We start from the raw sequence: 15,944 nt of genomic DNA, 5'->3' as shown, positions 1-15,944 counted from the left end.
TGAAATAATTCTGGATATTCCTCAATGATATCTAATACGTGGTCGCGTTCCTCTAAATTCAAATGATCTAAATGCAATTTTGATTGAATTTCTGTAAACCGATCAGTCACTACAGGTTCTAAATTTAAGTCTTCTGAACTTGAATCGTGATATTCATGCTCCTCCGGAAAGTTGTGATATTCAAAAGGTATCACTTCCTGTGGTGGAATCTCTATCTCAATATCTCTATCTAAGGTATTAATTGCAAGAACATGGCATACGCCATCTTGTACCGAGACTGCAGCCTCACCAATGTATACGCCGTCTATGGTTTTTACGCGTGGCAAATATGCTTCTTTTGTGCCACAACTGATTACGTCGATGCCAATGGCTTGCTTTGTGCGCGCACGAATTTTAAACAAACGTTTTCGCGGTTTTGTTTCGGTATCGGAATGTTCTTCGTATCCGATAAATCGTAGCGGTCTAATCGGGTCAGTTTTCGTTACCAAGGTGTTATGTGTGAAGGAGATCTCAGCCTTACGCTCGCGCAAATAATCTTTACCTAATATACCGTCGCAATTTAGCAAAAAGGTTGATCGTACGACGTGAAATTTACTTGGTTCGTTTTGTAAAGTTAAATTCGTTATTCCCAAAGTTTTCACTTTTTCAGTTGTTATTCCCGTCATCATAGAAATTTCGTCTACACTGATTAAAACGTCGGGATGTAAAACATTTGCTTTAATGAGACTGATATCTGCGCCGGTGTCTATTAGAAAAATAGCTGAATGTTCTTTTAATTCAGGAGCTGTCATCCTGATCAGTGGCGATTCTCGATCTGGTCCGCGCATATCGATGCACCGGCCGGCGGTTCCGCGAAACGGACCGTCGGTTGACGCTCGGGCGTCGCGTACCTCGCCGTTGCGTCCGGACGACGAGTCGCGTTCAAGTTTAAAGATTCAGCTGTTTCGGACGTTCTACGCGGAGATGGTGACCGTGTTCTGACGTTCGAATTATCAAACCTCGCTTGATTAAAACCGGACTGCTGATTCGGGTCGTATGAACGGGTGTTCGAATTTGGCGAATTCGGCCTGCTCGTATTTAAATTTGCTCCCGGCGATCCCGATCTCTGTGGAATCGATGCTGGATTTATTGTGGGCGGATATCCATAAGGTGGTAGATACGGATATGTCATCGGCGGATAATAATACGGGTGTTGTGGAAAATAAGGCGGATATTGATAACCACGCGGTTGCTGGTACTGGAGCTGTGAGTGAGCGGGCATGCCGTATGGGTAATAACCCCTCGGTTCGGGTGATCGTCGATCGGCGACGTTTGCCGTCGGGTGTCTGTACATGGCCGCGTTCGGCGACGGGCTTCTCGCGCGCGTCTCCGCTCCGTCTAAGATGCCGTAACTCGAATACGATCGCGGCGCGTTATTTTGATTATAGATCATTGGAGAGTTCGGTCGCGGAATTTGTACTCTCTGCGTTTCTCCGGAAGATATTATTCCCTGGCGCATACGATTTTCTGTTTGTCGCGCTAACTTAAACGCTTCTTCCAATGTCTTTACACGTCCTTCAACATATCTTTCGATAGCTTCAGGTAGTCCTCGAATATAAGCATCTAACGCGTTCACTTGTAGCACTTTCATTACCGCGTCGACTTCGGTTTTTCCGTACTCGTCTTCTAAAGCTACGCGAGCTGCACTGACCAAGATTTTTAATCGATCGTAGAAATCGCTCACGCTTTCATCACGTTTCATCCGTATATTCGCGATCTCTTGTTGATAATACGGATAAGTCTTTTCAGCTGCAAACCTACTTTTTAGATGTTTTATCAATTCGTTAACCGTATTGAAAGTCTCGCCATATGTACTATCGCGAGCTGCTCCTTGCAATTTTCCTAGAACGCACTTCACATATGCGCCTTCCGAATTTGGCGGAACATACACTGAACCATTTTGCACGTCTTGTAAGAAATCTTTTAAACGAATATTTTTCCCGTCAAAATATGGAATATTTAATGTACTATGCTGCAGCGCGAAGCATTCCGCCATCGACGTCATCATCGCATTACTTGCGTCTAGAGCGGATACATTAGTTCGGTCCGCGCTCTGGTTTCCCGTTTCGTTAGGCATTTCAATATCGAAAAAGATCGTTTATGCACACAAAGTAATTCAGGCCAATTTCAGGCAAATATTGGGAACACAGCTAATACACAAATGACCAGTGGAAAATTCGGCAATATACGATATCAGGATATTATGACATATACATACAAATACACAAATAATAATTCGCAGAGTTTCATGCACAATTGGTCGTTAATTATAATTATTATCTAGAAAGAAAGATACTTTGTTTTTTTCATGCGTTTGACCAGTTTTTCAATTTTAACACAAAAATTTAAAATTTTTTTTTTTTTTATTTTTTTTTTTTTTATTTAAACAAATCTCACTTTTAGCAACAATATCCCACCGCTGCCACCAATTCTTGTGTTACGTGGGGGTGAGGGTGTACTGAGCGGTGGTAGTTGATGATTAATTTAATAATCTAGCTCCCACGTAACGACAATGAATAATATTTAAATCTAAGAAAAGACTTACCTTCCGGTAAGCCGGTAATTTGTAGGATCGTGTTGCTATAGACCTGTACAGGTCTGTGAGGTTTGTTTAAATAGTTGAGGCTATTTTATAATAAAGAAAATGGGAAGAAGGTCGCTCAAAATAAATGTTTAAAAAGATTTAACTGGTAAAAGATGTAGTATATTCTGGTTCAATTTAGTTATCGAAATATCTGGTAACAATCGATGGTGATAAAAATATATATGAGCCAAAAATAACGATTTATGAAATATTCAAGTTTATACAAATCGTGTGTTGTTTGATTCTAATGGATATTATTATTTGGTACCAGGAACATCTATTCTGAACGATGGTTATAACTAGCTGGTCGTGAATATTGTATTGTATTGTATTGTATTGTATTGTATCTCTCTTTTTAGATTATCTTAAATCGTTTAATTTTATATATATATATATTTAATATATATATTTAATCATTTAGTCTTATTTGTAAATTCTTGGAAACAATAAATGGAATTTAATTGGGGGTAGTGAAGCTAGCCACCAATTCTATGCTTGGTTTTTGTGAATTTACTGAAGAAATTTTGATTATCAAGGTGAACAAGAATTCGTCTAATTTAGAAGATTTACACTCGGATTGACTTAGCTTTTGGGTGAATCGGTCGGCGAGATTGAGAGCCGTCGGATCGTGTCGGTCTGCGTCAGTAGAATGTTGGACCAGGGGCCTCACCTCAAATTTGGAATAGTTGATGAATCGAATGATGTTGCACGTTGGTCACTTAGTCTTTGTGAATTTAGATTGATATTTTGTTACCGAGAGTTATAATCGAAAGTGTCCGTTTTTCTGATTTTAACGTATGATCAATTAATTGAAACGATTAATTTATTGAAAATGAAAGTGTAATTATTATTATTATTATTACTTAAGATTACCTGATTCGGTTTGAATCAGGGCCGAACTTGGTTTAATTGAGGAAAATGGAACTGCATAAAAATGTCTATTCGCGAAATAACGAGATTTAGTAAAGAACAGCAAAGATGGAAATGTAGAAGATAGTGAGTCTTTTGCAGCTAACAGGATAACTGAAGCTCGAATTTAACGAATTAGCGCGAGACTTTAGGCCGGTCACAATTAAGATTTTCCAAACGCTACTCTTGCTCGAGAGGGCTAATCCGGGTTTACGTCCACGCACTTCGCGACTTGACAGACGAAAGACGCGGCTTCTTGGGCCCGAGGGTCCAAGGAGCCGCAGTTGTAATTAGTTACAACGGTAATTAGCCAATGAGGTGCGAGGGCGACCTCCTGGTGCCCAAATCCACATGGTCAGCGTTACTTCTCGCTCTTCGACGGTGTTCCGACGATTCTCAATCTCGTCGGTGACACGTTGAAAATATGAACAAATGATATTTGCATGCAATGTTCACACATTCATTCATACATTCCAGTGAGTAATCTATTTTAATTTGATGGTTCTGAAGGTAGTGGTTTATCCTAGTTATTGATTATAATTTTAATTTAAAAAGAGGAATATTTCCAGGCTGAGCGCTACTGATACTAACTCAGCAGTCTCTCATCTCAGTTCTTGGTACCAGATAAATAGAATAAAGTTGAACCTTATACTAGGGATCATCGTTGGTCTCTACGTGACTTTTGCCAGGAGGGGTGGAACTCGCCGTTATTAGAATATGAGATTTTGATGAAATGATATCTGTGCATTGAAGAAATTAAAGCAATGAAATGAAATGGAATTTAGAAAAAGGTACGCCAAGGCGGTACGTCGGGGCGTAACACGGGCAAAAAATTTTTGGTCTCAGATTCGATTTCAATGACCCTTACTCGACTAATTGGACACCAGGAAACTCAGAAAACGCAGCAAAAATGGCGTGGGATCAACAGGAGAGAAGTTACGAAGGAAAAAGCACCTGCTGAAAAATGTCGAAAACACAGGTTCTCGTTTTTCGGCTGTAACTTTTTATTCGTTGCTCGCAGCGTATTGGGACTGCGCCCAATCGATTTCTCTCGCAAAATTACGTCGGAATAGTGCCAGAAAGAATTTATTCCAGCACTTTTCAGAATCGCGAAAATTTTCGCCAAAAATACAAAGGGGTTAGCCTTACTATTTTTTCGGGCAAAAAATTTTTGGTCTCAGATTCGATTTAAATGACCCTTACTCGACTAATTGGACACCCAGGAACCCAGAAAACGCAGCAAAAATGGCGTCGGATCAACAGGAGAGAAGTTACGAAGGAAAAAGCACCTGCTGAAAAATGTCGAAAACACAGGTTCTCGTTTTTCGGCTGTAACTTTTTATTCGTTGCTCGCAGCGTATTGGGACTGCGCCTAATCGATTTCTCTCGCAAAATTACGTCGGAATAGTGCCAGAAAGAATTTATTCCAGCACTTTTCAGAATCGCGAAAATTTTCGCCAAAAATACAAAGGGGTTAGCCTTACTTTTTTTCGGGAAAAAAATTTTTGGTCTCAGATTCGATTTAAATGACCCTTACTCGACTAATTGGACACCAGGGAACTCAGAAAACGCAGCAAAAATGGCGTGGGATCAACAGGAGAGAAGTTACGAAGGAAAAAGCACCTGCTGAAAAATGTCGAAAACACAGGTTCTCGTTTTTCGGCTGTAACTTTTTATTCGTTGCTCGCAGCGTATTGGGACTGCGCCCAATCGATTTCTCTCGCAAAATTACGTCGGAATAGTGCTACAAAGAATTTATTCCAGCACTTTTCAGAATCGCGAAAATTTTCGCCAAAAATACAAAGGGGTTAGCCTTACTTTTTTTTCGGGCAAAAAATTTTTGGTCTCAGATTCGATTTCAATGACCCTTACTCGACTAATTGGACACCAGGAAACTCAGAAAACGCAGCAAAAATGGCGTGGGATCAACAGGAGAGAAGTTACGAAGGAAAAAGCACCTGCTGAAAAATGTCGAAAACACAGGTTCTCGTTTTTCGGCTGTAACTTTTTATTCGTTGCTCGCAGCGTATTGGGACTGCGCCCAATCGATTTCTCTCGCAAAATTACGTCGGAATAGTGCCAGAAAGAATTTATTCCAGCACTTTTCAGAATCGCGAAAATTTTCGCCAAAAATACAAAGGGGTTAGCCTTACTTTTTTTTCGGGCAAAAAATTTTTGGTCTCAGATTCGATTTAAATGACCCTTACTCGACTAATTGAACACCCAGGAACTCAGAAAACGCAGCAAAAATGGCGTGGGATCAACAGGAGAGAAGTTACGAAGGAAAAAGCACCTGCTGAGAAATGTCGAAAACACAGGTTCTCGTTTTTCGGCTGTAACTTTTTATTCGTTGCTCGCAGCGTATTGGGACTGCGCCCAATCGATTTCTCTCGCAAAATTACGTCGAAATAGTGCCAGAAAGAATTTATTCCAGCACTTTTCAGAATCGCGAAAATTTTCGCCAAAAATACAAAGGGGTTAGCCTTACTTTTTTTTCGGGCAAAAACTTTTTGGTCTCGGATTCGATTTAAATGACCCTTACTCGACTAATTGGACACCCAGGAACTCAGAAAACGCAGCAAAAATGGCGTGGGATCAACAGGAGAGAAGTTACGAAGGAAAAAGCACCTGCTGAAAAATGTCGAAAACACAGGTTCTCGTTTTTCGGCTGTAACTTTTTATTCGTTGCTCGCAGCGTATTGGGACTGCGCCCAATCGATTTCTCTCGCAAAATTACGTCGGAAAAGTGCCAGAAAGAATTTATTCCAGCACTTTTCAGAATCGCGAAAATTTTCGCCAAAAATACAAAGGGGTTAGCCTTACTTTTTTTTCGGGCAAAAAATTTTTGGTCTCAGATTCGATTTAAATGACCCTTACTCGACTAATTGGACACCCAGGAACTCAGAAAACGCAGCAAAAATGGCGTGGGATCAACAGGAGAGAAGTTACGAAGGAAAAAGCACCTGCTGAAAAATGTCGAAAACACAGGTTCTCGTTTTTCGGCTGTAACTTTTGATTCGTTGCTCGCAGCGTATTGGGACTGCGCCCAATCGATTTCTCTCGCAAAATTACGTCGGAATAGTGCCAGAAAGAATTTATTCCAGCACTTTTCAGAATCGCGAAAATTTTCGCTGAAAATACAAAGGGGTTAGCCTTACTTTTTTTTCGGGCAAAAAATTTTTGGTCTCAGATTCGATTTCAATGACCCTTACTCGACTAATTGGACACCAGGAAACTCAGAAAACGCAGCAAAAATGGCGTGGGATCAACAGGAGAGAAGTTACGAAGGAAAAAGCACCTGCTGAAAAATGTCGAAAACACAGGTTCTCGTTTTTCGGCTGTAACTTTTTATTCGTTGCTCGCAGCGTATTGGGACTGCGCCCAATCGATTTCTCTCGCAAAATTACGTCGGAATAGTGCCAGAAAGAATTTATTCCAGCACTTTTCAGAATCGCGAAAATTTTCGCCAAAAATACAAAGGGGTTAGCCTTACTATTTTTTCGGGCAAAAAATTTTTGGTCTCAGATTCGATTTAAATGACCCTTACTCGACTAATTGGACACCCAGGAACCCAGAAAACGCAGCAAAAATGGCGTCGGATCAACAGGAGAGAAGTTACGAAGGAAAAAGCACCTGCTGAAAAATGTCGAAAACACAGGTTCTCGTTTTTCGGCTGTAACTTTTTATTCGTTGCTCGCAGCGTATTGGGACTGCGCCTAATCGATTTCTCTCGCAAAATTACGTCGGAATAGTGCCAGAAAGAATTTATTCCAGCACTTTTCAGAATCGCGAAAATTTTCGCCAAAAATACAAAGGGGTTAGCCTTACTTTTTTTCGGGAAAAAAATTTTTGGTCTCAGATTCGATTTAAATGACCCTTACTCGACTAATTGGACACCAGGGAACTCAGAAAACGCAGCAAAAATGGCGTGGGATCAACAGGAGAGAAGTTACGAAGGAAAAAGCACCTGCTGAAAAATGTCGAAAACACAGGTTCTCGTTTTTCGGCTGTAACTTTTTATTCGTTGCTCGCAGCGTATTGGGACTGCGCCCAATCGATTTCTCTCGCAAAATTACGTCGGAATATGGCTACAAAGAATTTATTCCAGCACTTTTTAGAATCGCGAAAATTTTCGCCAAAAATACAAAGGGGTTAGCCTTACTTTTTTTTCGGGCAAAAAATTTTTGGTCTCAGATTCGATTTAAATGACCCTTACTCGACTAATTGGACACCCAGGAACTCAGAAAACGCAGCAAAAATGGCGTGGGATCAACAGGAGAGAAGTTACGAAGGAAAAAGCACCTGCTGAAAAATGTCGAAAACACAGGTTCTCGTTTTTCGGCTGTAACTTTTTATTCGTTGCTCGCAGCGTATTGGGACTGCGCCCAATCGATTTCTCTCGCAAAATTACGTCGGAATATGGCTACAAAGAATTTATTCCAGCACTTTTCAGAATCGCGAAAATTTTCGCCAAAAATACAAAGGGGTTAGCCTTACTTTTTCTTCGGGCAAAAACTTTTTGGTCTCGGATTCGATTTAAATGACCCTTACTCGACTAATTGGACACCCAGGAACTCAGAAAACGCAGCAAAAATGGCGTGGGATCAACAGGAGAGAAGTTACGAAGGAAAAAGCACCTGCTGAAAAATGTCGAAAACACAGGTTCTCGTTTTTCGGCTGTAACTTTTTATTCGTTGCTCGCAGCGTATTGGGACTGCGCCCAATCGATTTCTCTCGCAAAATTACGTCGGAATAGTGCTACAAAGAATTTATTCCAGCACTTTTCAGAATCGCGAAAATTTTCGCCAAAAATACAAAGGGGTTAGCCTTACTTTTTTTTCGGGCAAAAAATTTTTGGTCTCAGATTCGATTTCAATGACCCTTACTCGAGTAATTGGACACCAGGGAACTCAGAAAACGCAGCAAAAATGGCGTGGGATCAACAGGAGAGAAGTTACGAAGGAAAAAGCACCTGCTGAAAAATGTCGAAAACACAGGTTCTCGTTTTTCGGCTGTAACTTTTTATTCGTTGCTCGCAGCGTATGGGGACTGCGCCCAATCGATTTCTCTCGCAAAATTACGTCGGAATAGTGCCAGAGAGAATTTATTCCAGCACTTTTCAGAATCGCGAAAATTTTCGCCAAAAATACAAAGGGGTTAGCCTTACTTTTTTTTCGGGCAAAAAATTTTTGGTCTCAGATTCGATTTAAATGACCCTTACTCGACTAATTGGACACCCAGGAACTCAGAAAACGCAGCAAAAATGGCGTGGGATCAACAGGAGAGAAGTTACGAAGGAAAAAGCACCTGCTGAAAAATGTCGAAAACACAGGTTCTCGTTTTTCGGCTGTAACTTTTTATTCGTTGCTCGCAGCGTATTGGGACTGCGCCCAATCGATTTCTCTCGCAAAATTACGTCGGAATAGTGCTACAAAGAATTTATTCCAGCACTTTTCAGAATCGCGAAAATTTTCGCCAAAAATACAAAGGGGTTAGCCTTACTTTTTTTTCGGGCAAAAAATTTTTGGTCTCAGATTCGATTTAAATGACCCTTACTCGACTAATTGGACACCCAGGAACTCAGAAAACGCAGCAAAAATGGCGTGGGATCAACAGGAGAGAAGTTACGAAGGAAAAAGCACCTGCTGAAAAATGTCGAAAACACAGGTTCTCGTTTTTCGGCTGTAACTTTTTATTCGTTGCTCGCAGCGTATTGGGACTGCGCCCAATCGATTTCTCTCGCAAAATTACGTCGGAATAGTGCCAGAAAGAATTTATTCCAGCACTTTTCAGAATCGCGAAAATTTTCGCCAAAAATACAAAGGGGTTAGCCTTACTTTTTTTTCGGGCAAAAAATTTTTGGTCTCAGATTCGATTTAAATGACCCTTACTCGACTAATTGGACACCCAGGAACTCAGAAAACGCAGCAAAAATGGCGTGGGATCAACAGGAGAGAAGTTACGAAGGAAAAAGCACCTGCTGAAAAATGTCGAAAACACAGGTTCTCGTTTTTCGGCTGTAACTTTTTATTCGTTGCTCGCAGCGTATTGGGACTGCGCCCAATCGATTTCTCTCGCAAAATTACGTCGGAATAGTGCCAGAAAGAATTTATTCCAGCACTTTTCAGAATCGCGAAAATTTTCGCCAAAAATACAAAGGGGTTAGCCTTACTTTTTTTTCGGGCAAAAAATTTTTGGTCTCAGATTCGATTTAAATGACCCTTACTCGACTAATTGGACACCCAGGAACTCAGAAAACGCAGCAAAAATGGCGTGGGATCAACAGGAGAGAAGTTACGAAGGAAAAAGCACCTGCTGAAAAATGTCGAAAACACAGGTTCTCGTTTTTCGGCTGTAACTTTTTATTCGTTGCTCGCAGCGTATTGGGACTGCGCCCAATCGATTTCTCTCGCAAAATTACGTCGGAATAGTGCTACAAAGAATTTATTCGAGCACTTTTCGGAATCGCGAAAATTTTCGCCAAAAATACAAAGGGGTTAGCCTTACTTTTTTTTCGGGCAAAAAATTTTTGGTCTCAGATTCGATTTCAATGACCCTTACTCGAGTAATTGGACACCAGGGAACTCAGAAAACGCAGCAAAAATGGCGTGGGATCAACAGGAGAGAAGTTACGAAGGAAAAAGCACCTGCTGAAAAATGTCGAAAACACAGGTTCTCGTTTTTCGGCTGTAACTTTTTATTCGTTGCTCGCAGCGTATTGGGACTGCGCCCAATCGATTTCTCTTGCAAAATTACGTCGGAATAGTGCCAGAAAGAATTTATTCCAGCACTTTTCAGAATCGCGAAAATTTTCGCCAAAAATACAAAGGGGTTAGCCTTACTTTTTTTTCGGGCAAAAAATTTTTGGTCTCAGATTCGATTTAAATGACCCTTACTCGACTAATTGGACACCCAGGAACTCAGAAAACGCAGCAAAAATGGCGTGGGATCAACAGGAGAGAAGTTACGAAGGAAAAAGCACCTGCTGAAAAATGTCGAAAACACAGGTTCTCGTTTTTCGGCTGTAACTTTTTATTCGTTGCTCGCAGCGTATTGGGACTGCGCCCAATCGATTTCTCTCGCAAAATTACGTCGGAATAGTGCTACAAAGAATTTATTCCAGCACTTTTCAGAATCGCGAAAATTTTCGCCAAAAATACAAAGGGGTTAGCCTTACTTTTTTTTCGGGCAAAAAATTTTTGGTCTCAGATTCGATTTAAATGACCCTTACTCGACTAATTGGACACCCAGGAACTCAGAAAACGCAGCAAAAATGGCGTGGGATCAACAGGAGAGAAGTTACGAAGGAAAAAGCACCTGCTGAAAAATGTCGAAAACACAGGTTCTCGTTTTTCGGCTGTAACTTTTTATTCGTTGCTCGCAGCGTATTGGGACTGCGCCCAATCGATTTCTCTCGCAAAATTACGTCGGAATAGTGCCAGAAAGAATTTATTCCAGCACTTTTCAGAATCGCGAAAATTTTCGCCAAAAATACAAAGGGGTTAGCCTTACTTTTTTTTCGGGCAAAAAATTTTTGGTCTCAGATTCGATTCAAATGACCCTTACTCGACTAATTGGACACCCAGGAACTCAGAAAACGCAGCAAAAATGGCGTGGGATCAACAGGAGAGAAGTTACGAAGGAAAAAGCACCTGCTGAAAAATGTCGAAAACACAGGTTCTCGTTTTTCGGCTGTAACTTTTTATTCGTTGCTCGCAGCGTATTGGGACTGCGCCCAATCGATTTCTCTCGCAAAATTACGTCGGAATAGTGCCAGAAAGAATTTATTCCAGCACTTTTCAGAATCGCGAAAATTTTCGCCAAAAATACAAAGGGGTTAGCCTTACTTTTTTTTAGGGCAAAAACTTTTTGGTCTCGGATTCGATTTAAATGACCCTTACTCGACTAATTGGACACCCAGGAACTCAGAAAACGCAGCAAAAATGGCGTGGGATCAACAGGAGAGAAGTTACGAAGGAAAAAGCACCTGCTGAAAAATGTCGAAAACACAGGTTCTCGTTTTTCGGCTGTAACTTTTTATTCGTTGCTCGCAGCGTATTGGGACTGCGCCCAATCGATTTCTCTCGCAAAATTACGTCGGAATAGTGCCAGAAAGAATTTATTCCAGCACTTTTCAGAATCGCGAAAATTTTCGCCAAAAATACAAAGGGGTTAGCCTTACTTTTTTTTCGGGCAAAAACTTTTTGGTCTCGGATTCGATTTAAATGACCCTTACTCGACTAATTGGACACCCAGGAACTCAGAAAACGCAGCAAAAATGGCGTGGGATCAACAGGAGAGAAGTTACGAAGGAAAAAGCACCTGCTGAAAAATGTCGAAAACACAGGTTCTCGTTTTTCGGCTGTAACTTTTTATTCGTTGCTCGCAGCGTATTGGGACTGCGCCCAATCGATTTCTCTCGCAAAATTACGTCGGAATAGTGCTACAAAGAATTTATTCGAGCACTTTTCAGAATCGCGAAAATTTTCGCCAAAAATACAAAGGGGTTAGCCTTACTTTTTTTTCGGGCAAAAAATTTTTGGTCTCAGATTCGATTTCAATGACCCTTACTCGAGTAATTGGACACCAGGGAACTCAGAAAACGCAGCAAAAATGGCGTGGGATCAACAGGAGAGAAGTTACGAAGGAAAAAGCACCTGCTGAAAAATGTCGAAAACACAGGTTCTCGTTTTTCGGCTGTAACTTTTTATTCGTTGCTCGCAGCGTATCGGGACTGCGCCCAATCGATTTCTCTCGCAAAATTACGTCGGAATAGTGCCAGAGAGAATTTATTCCAGCACTTTTCAGAATCGCGAAAATTTTCGCCAAAAATACAAAGGGGTTAGCCTTACTTTTTTTTCGGGCAAAAAATTTTTGGTCTCAGATTCGATTTAAATGACCCTTACTCGACTAATTGGACACCCAGGAACTCAGAAAACGCAGCAAAAATGGCGTGGGATCAACAGGAGAGAAGTTACGAAGGAAAAAGCACCTGCTGAAAAATGTCGAAAACACAGGTTCTCGTTTTTCGGCTGTAACTTTTTATTCGTTGCTCGCAGCGTATTGGGACTGCGCCCAATCGATTTCTCTCGCAAAATTACGTCGGAATAGTGCTACAAAGAATTTATTCCAGCACTTTTCAGAATCGCGAAAATTTTCGCCAAAAATACAAAGGGGTTAGCCTTACTTTTTTTTCGGGCAAAAAATTTTTGGTCTCAGATTCGATTTAAATGACCCTTACTCGACTAATTGGACACCCAGGAACTCAGAAAACGCAGCAAAAATGGCGTGGGATCAACAGGAGAGAAGTTACGAAGGAAAAAGCACCTGCTGAAAAATGTCGAAAACACAGGTTCTCGTTTTTCGGCTGTAACTTTTTATTCGTTGCTCGCAGCGTATTGGGACTGCGCCCAATCGATTTCTCTCGCAAAATTACGTCGGAATAGTGCCAGAAAGAATTTATTCCAGCACTTTTCAGAATCGCGAAAATTTTCGCCAAAAATACAAAGGGGTTAGCCTATTTTTTTTTTCGGGCAAAAAATTTTTGGTCTCAGATTCGATTTAAATGACCCTTACTCGACTAATTGGACACCCAGGAACTCAGAAAACGCAGCAAAAATGGCGTGGGATCAACAGGAGAGAAGTTACGAAGGAAAAAGCACCTGCTGAAAAATGTGGAAAACACAGGTTCTCGTTTTTCGGCTGTAACTTTTTATTCGTTGCTCGCAGCGTATTGGGACTGCGCCCAATCGATTTCTCTCGCAAAATTACGTCGGAATAGTGCCAGAAAGAATTTATTCCAGCACTTTTCAGAATCGCGAAAATTTTCGCCAAAAATACAAAGGGGTTAGCCTTACTTTTTTTTCGGGCAAAAACTTTTTGGTCTCGGATTCGATTTAAATGACCCTTACTCGACTAATTGGACACCCAGGAACTCAGAAAACGCAGCAAAAATGGCGTGGGATCAACAGGAGAGAAGTTACGAAGGAAAAAGCACCTGCTGAAAAATGTCGAAAACACAGGTTCTCGTTTTTCGGCTGTAACTTTTTATTCGTTGCTCGCAGCGTATTGGGACTGCGCCTAATCGATTTCTCTCGCAAAATTACGTCGGAATAGTGCCAGAAAGAATTTATTCCAGCACTTTTCAGAATCGCGAAAATTTTCGCCAAAAATACAAAGGGGTTAGCCTTACTTTTTTTCGGGAAAAAAATTTTTGGTCTCAGATTCGATTTAAATGACCCGTACTCGACTAATTGGACACCCAGGAACTCAGAAAACGCAGCAAAAATGGCGTGGGATCAACAGGAGAGAAGTTACGAAGGAAAAAGCACCTGCTGAAAGATGTCGAAAACACAGGTTCTCGTTTTTCGGCTGTAACTTTTTATTCGTTGCTCGCAGCGTATTGGGACTGCGCCCAATCGATTTCTCTCGCAAAATTACGTCGGAATAGTGCTACAAAGAATTTATTCGAGCACTTTTCAGAATCGCGAAAATTTTCGCCAAAAATACAAAGGGGTTAGCCTTACTTTTTTTTCGGGCAAAAAATTTTTGGTCTCAGATTCGATTTCAATGACCCTTACTCGAGTAATTGGACACCAGGGAACTCAGAAAACGCAGCAAAAATGGCGTGGGATCAACAGGAGAGAAGTTACGAAGGAAAAAGCACCTGCTGAAAAATGTCGAAAACACAGGTTCTCGTTTTTCGGCTGTAACTTTTTATTCGTTGCTCGCAGCGTATCGGGACTGCGCCCAATCGATTTCTCTCGCAAAATTACGTCGGAATAGTGCCAGAGAGAATTTATTCCAGCACTTTTCAGAATCGCGAAAATTTTCGCCATAAATACAAAGGGGTTAGCCTTACTTTTTTTTCGGGCAAAAAATTTTTGGTCTCAGATTCGATTTAAATGACCCTTACTCGACTAATTGGACACCCAGGAACTCAGAAAACGCAGCAAAAATGGCGTGGGATCAACAGGAGAGAAGTTACGAAGGAAAAAGCACCTGCTGAAAAATGTCGAAAACACAGGTTCTCGTTTTTCGGCTGTAACTTTTTATTCGTTGCTCGCAGCGTATTGGGACTGCGCCCAATCGATTTCTCTCGCAAAATTACGTCGGAATAGTGCTACAAAGAATTTATTCCAGCACTTTTCAGAATCGCGAAAATTTTCGCCAAAAATACAAAGGGGTTAGCCTTACTTTTTTTTCGGGCAAAAAATTTTTGGTCTCAGATTCGATTTAAATGACCCTTACTCGACTAATTGGACACCCAGGAACTCAGAAAACGCAGCAAAAATGGCGTGGGATCAACAGGAGAGAAGTTACGAAGGAAAAAGCACCTGCTGAAAAATTTTGAAAACACAGGTTCTCGTTTTTCGGCTGTAACTTTTTATTCGTTGCTCGCAGCGTATTGGGACTGCGCCCAATCGATTTCTCTCGCAAAATTACGTCGGAATAGTGCTACAAAGAATTTATTCCAGCACTTTTTAGAATCGCGAAAATTTTCGCCAAAAATACAAAGGGGTTAGCCTTACTTTTTTTTCGGGCAAAAAATTTTTGGTCTCAGATTCGATTTAAATGACCCTTACTCGACTAATTGGACACCCAGGAACTCAGAAAACGCAGCAAAAATGGCGTGGGATCAACAGGAGAGAAGTTACGAAGGAAAAAGCACCTGCTGAAAAATGTCGAAAACACAGGTTCTCGTTTTTCGGCTGTAACTTTTTATTCGTTGCTCGCAGCGTATTGGGACTGCGCCCAATCGATTTCTCTCGCAAAATTACGTCGGAATAGTGCTACAAAGAATTTATTCCAGCACTTTTTAGAATCGCGAAAATTTTCGCCAAAAATACAAAGGGGTTAGCCTTACTTTTTTTTCGGGCAAAAAATTTTTGGTCTCAGATTCGATTTAAATGACCCTTACTCGACTAATTGGACACCCAGGAACTCAGAAAACGCAGCAAAAATGGCGTGGGATCAACAGGAGAGAAGTTACGAAGGAAAAAGCACCTGCTGAAAAATGTCGAAAACACAGGTTCTCGTTTTTCGGCTGTAACTTTTTATTCGTTGCTCGCAACGTATTGGGACTGCTCCCAATCGATTTCTCTCGCAAAATTACGTCGGAATAGTGCCAGAAAGAATTCATTCCAGCACTTTTCAAAATCGCGAAAATTTTCGCCAAAAATACAAAGGGTTAGCCTTACTTCTTCTTTATTTTTTGAGGCGAAAATTTTTGGTCTCAGATTTGATTTGTATGACCCTTTCATGACTCATTTTAATCTATCTCATATTCTCGCAAATGTACGTCGACAAGCCGCATCATATCGTTAATCTTGTACTTTCCAAAATCTTTGAAATAGTCACGAAACGTATCAAACGGTTTTCTGCTTTCGGGCCAATAATCATTTGTTTCACA

Source organism: Neodiprion virginianus, chromosome 3 (genome assembly GCF_021901495.1).
Source record: "Neodiprion virginianus isolate iyNeoVirg1 chromosome 3, iyNeoVirg1.1, whole genome shotgun sequence".
Classification (NCBI taxonomy): domain Eukaryota; kingdom Metazoa; phylum Arthropoda; class Insecta; order Hymenoptera; family Diprionidae; genus Neodiprion; species Neodiprion virginianus.
This window is presented reverse-complemented; position numbering follows the sequence as displayed.